Source organism: Schistocerca piceifrons, unplaced genomic scaffold, assembly GCF_021461385.2.
Source record: "Schistocerca piceifrons isolate TAMUIC-IGC-003096 unplaced genomic scaffold, iqSchPice1.1 HiC_scaffold_1112, whole genome shotgun sequence".
Lineage (NCBI taxonomy): Eukaryota > Metazoa > Arthropoda > Insecta > Orthoptera > Acrididae > Schistocerca > Schistocerca piceifrons.
Window position 1 is genome coordinate 67501 of NW_025726921.1, and position 4621 is coordinate 72121.

General features: G+C 52.8%; 1 non-coding gene across 1 annotated transcript in view; it reads right to left on the minus strand.

Annotated features, from left to right (window-relative positions):
• The window catches only part of LOC124727524, a 1909-nt gene extending 763 nt beyond the window's left edge, over positions 1 to 1146 (minus strand). Inside the window, exon 1 of the ribosomal RNA XR_007007155.1 lies at positions 1 to 1146. This exon is cut by the window's left edge and continues 763 nt beyond it. This is a non-coding gene — a ribosomal RNA (small subunit ribosomal RNA).
• Between the last annotated feature and the right edge of the window lie 3475 nt (positions 1147 to 4621).

The window sequence follows — 4621 nt, forward strand, 5'->3', positions numbered from 1 at the left end:
GCGGATCGCTGGCTGGCATCGTTTATGGTTAGAACTAGGGCGGTATCTGATCGCCTTCGAACCTCTAACTTTCGTTCTTGATTAATGAAAACATACTTGGCAAATGCTTTCGCTTCTGTTCGTCTTGCGACGATCCAAGAATTTCACCTCTAACGTCGCAATACGAATGCCCCCGCCTGTCCCTATTAATCATTACCTCGGGTTCCGAAAACCAACAAAATAGAACCGAGGTCCTATTCCATTATTCCATGCACACAGTATTCAGGCGGGCTTGCCTGCTTTAAGCACTCTAATTTGTTCAAAGTAAACGTGCCGGCCCACCGAGACACTCAATAAAGAGCACCCTGGTAGGATTTCAACGGGGTCCGCCTCGGGACGCACGAGCACGCACGAGGCGGTCGCACGCCTTCGGCTCGCCCCACCGGCAGGACGTCCCACGATACATGCCAGTTAAACACCGACGGGCGGTGAACCAACAGCGTGGGACACAAATCCAACTACGAGCTTTTTAACCGCAACAACTTTAATATACGCTATTGGAGCTGGAATTACCGCGGCTGCTGGCACCAGACTTGCCCTCCAATAGATACTCGTTAAAGGATTTAAAGTGTACTCATTCCGATTACGGGGCCTCGGATGAGTCCCGTATCGTTATTTTTCGTCACTACCTCCCCGTGCCGGGAGTGGGTAATTTGCGCGCCTGCTGCCTTCCTTGGATGTGGTAGCCGTTTCTCAGGCTCCCTCTCCGGAATCGAACCCTGATTCCCCGTTACCCGTTACAACCATGGTAGGCGCAGAACCTACCATCGACAGTTGATAAGGCAGACATTTGAAAGATGCGTCGCCGGTACGAGGACCGTGCGATCAGCCCAAAGTTATTCAGAGTCACCAAGGCAAACGGACCGGACGAGCCGACCGATTGGTTTTGATCTAATAAAAGCGTCCCTTCCATCTCTGGTCGGGACTCTGTTTGCATGTATTAGCTCTAGAATTACCACAGTTATCCAAGTAACGTGGGTACGATCTAAGGAACCATAACTGATTTAATGAGCCATTCGCGGTTTCACCTTAATGCGGCTTGTACTGAGACATGCATGGCTTAATCTTTGAGACAAGCATATGACTACTGGCAGGATCAACCAGGGAGCTGCGTCAACTAGAGCTGAGCAGCCGGCCGCCCGGGAGTGTGTCCCGGGGGCCCGCGCGAACACGCAAGCGTCCGCTCAATCATTCTGCAAACAGGAGGAGGCTGAGCTCCCCTGCACAATACACCTCGAAACCCTCTCAGGTCCCGGCGGCGCGCAGCGCCGTCCCAAGTACTTGGTCGGGTTCGAGAGAGGCGCAATCGCCCGGAGTTAGGCGAGTAGACGCTTTCGGTGCGACCACCCGTGCTCCCAACTGAGCTTGCCGCTGCCGACAGAGGCCCGGGAGCGTGCTGTCGTGGCATTGCCGGCGGGAGACAACACGCGCCACCTACGGTGACCGGCAGCTCCAACGCCAGCGCCACAGAAGGACAAAAGCCCCACTTGGGTGCCGAAGCGAACTCTCCCAGCACAGCGCACGCGCCAACACATCCGCACAGCTGCGATACAAACCACCAGCGAGAACCGCTGGGGCGACCGAGCAGCAGACGGCGTCGCGGCGCCGAGCGCCGGGCGGCGGCGCATCCTCAACGCACACAGTCCTCAATCGGACCAGCACACTGAAGATGTCCACCGCGCTTCGCACCGGGCCCGCGAGGACCTACTTTGGCCGCACGGCGCCGCGCGCAGGGTGCGCCGGCGCGCAGCTGCGACGCCTGCCGCGTCCGTCGGCCGGCGCGCCTGCCACTGGCCGCCCCCACCAGCCGGCTGTAGCGCGTGCGCCCACGCACCGCGCGGCCAGCACGCCGGGAGGCGCCCCCTCACCGGCCGGGGACGGTCCCACCCAGCCACCGCCGCGTATCGCTTCACACCCAGATGCCGTTCAGTTTCGTCGGCATGGTGGGTATCGCTGGAACAACCGGTTCGTACCTCAACCTATCGTCGCCATCACCGATTCACCCCTAGCGAGAACAACCGCACCACAACAGGTTACCATTTGTTCATTTGCGTAACTTCACCAGAAAACGCAGGCGTCCATCGCCATTTGCAACTTCAACGATTATTGCATGCCTGTGTCAGGTGTCACGCCACACTACGTCTGCCCACATACACGCAACAAAATGTGCACGCCTAGACAATACGTGGAAGGTGGCCCCCGTACGTATGCGATGTCCATTGCTCGAACGACTGTCAACCGGCCTCTGTAGCATGTCGCAGATATGGAACGCGGTGCACCATGCCATCACGGTGTGTGAGGAGAGACGACTAGGTCCGAATACATCAACAGACAGCTCATGCTGATCGCCATCCACGGCGTCCGTTCCTCCCACACGTCTCTATGGCGTACCACACTGCAATCCAGCTCTCATAGGGAGACGACACGTAGCTGCGTGCACAATATTTGCACTGTATGGTCCGCCGTTTTTGGGCGCAGTCGTTGTACGGTCACACATGTGCCACGATGTATCATTCGGTACATAAGGACGAATGTGCAGTACAGATTGTGGTTTACGCGTACGACATTAGCGGACGGTTGACACAGGCCGCACCACAACGTAGCCTGAGTACGTCGCATGCGAAGGGCATTGAACATGCAAACTTCTCACCAACCAGCTTGCGAAGGCAGGGGGGCAAGGTGGGGACGTGGGGAGGGGCGGCATGTACGTCCTGCTGCCATCCACATTACAGTGTACAGCAGGAGCATGTGGAAAGTCAGCAAGACTTGCAAGGTGTTTAACATGAAGCGATACACAGGGGAGCGGGCAGTGCGAGTAGCGAACTATATTGCGAGGGTTGCGGGTGGGCAACACTACACTAATTGAACGAGTCGTATAACAATTACAGAGCAGGTTTAGGCGACAACATGGGTTACGTTAGGGGACAACGTGGGTTACGTTAGGGGACAACGTGGGTTACTTTAGGGGACAACGTGGGTTAGGTTAAGGCACAACGTGGGTTAGGTTAAGGCACAACGTGGGTTAGGTTAAGGCACAACGTGGGTTAGGTTAAGGCACAACGTGGGTTAGGTTAAGGCACAACGTGGGTTAGGTTAAGGCACAACGTGGGTTAGGTTAAGGCACAACGTGGGTTAGGTTAAGGCACAACATGGGTTAGGTTAAGGCACAACATGGGTTAGGTTAAGGCACAACATGGGTTAGGTTAAGGCACAACGTGGGTTAGGTTAAGGCACAACGTGGGTTAGGTTAAGGCACAACGTGGGTTAGGTTAAGGCACAACATGGGTTAGGTTAAGGCACAACATGGGTTAGGTTAAGGCACAACATGGGTTAGGTTAAGGCACAACATGGGTTAGGTTAAGGCACAACATGGGTTAGGTTAAGGCACAACATGGGTTAGGTTAAGGCACAACATGGGTTAGGTTAAGGCACAACATGGGTTAGGTTAAGGCACAACGTGGGTTAGGTTAAGGCACAACGTGGGTTAGGTTAAGGCACAACATGGGTTAGGTTAAGGCACAACATGGGTTAGGTTAAGGCACAACATGGGTTAGGTTAAGGCACAACATGGGTTAGGTTAAGGCACAACATGGGTTAGGTTAAGGCACAACATGGGTTAGGTTAAGGCACAACATGGGTTAGGTTAAGGCACAACATGGGTTAGGTTAAGGCACAACATGGGTTAGGTTAAGGTACAACATGGGTTAGGTTAAGGTACAACATGGGTTAGGTTAAGGTACAACATGGGTTAGGTTAAGGTACAACATGGGTTAGGTTAAGGTACAACATGGGTTAGGTTAAGGTACAACATGGGTTAGGTTAAGGTACAACATGGGTTAGGTTAAGGTACAACATGGGTTAGGTTAAGGTACAACATGGGTTAGGTTAAGGTACAACATGGGTTAGGTTAAGGTACAACATAGGTTAGGTTAAGGTACAACATAGGTTAGGTTAAGGTACAACATAGGTTAGGTTAAGGTACAACATAGGTTAGGTTAAGGTACAACATAGGTTAGGTTAAGGTACAACATAGGTTAGGTTAAGGTACAACATAGGTTAGGTTAAGGTACAACATAGGTTAGGTTAAGGTACAACATAGGTTAGGTTAAGGTACAACATAGGTTAGGTTAAGGTACAACATAGGTTAGGTTAAGGTACAACATAGGTTAGGTTAAGGTACAACATAGGTTAGGTTAGGTTAGGTTAGGTTACACGTTGTTGTAAGGAAAGGTGTAGGGGGGGGGGGGGGGGCGGGGGCGGCAGGTTCGTTGATAGTGATTATAGTAAGTGAATGCTTGTGACATGATCAGATTTGTCACGTCAGGATGCACCTTTGGCTTATTAGAGGCGGCGCTCCAATTCTATGCTTGTGTGAGACCTGTGTCTTTGACTCATGTCATTGTTTGTGCGCTGTGACAGGAGGTACTATTGTGATGTTGGGTGCACCGTTGTATAGGACATGTGTGGGTGTTGGTGCCTGGTCTGCGCAATGGTGGATGTCGAAAGGCTGGGATATTGTATTTTCCGCATGGACCTCCTGGTCTGGTTGTGATAGTGTGGATTGTGTAATGTGGCGGAGAAG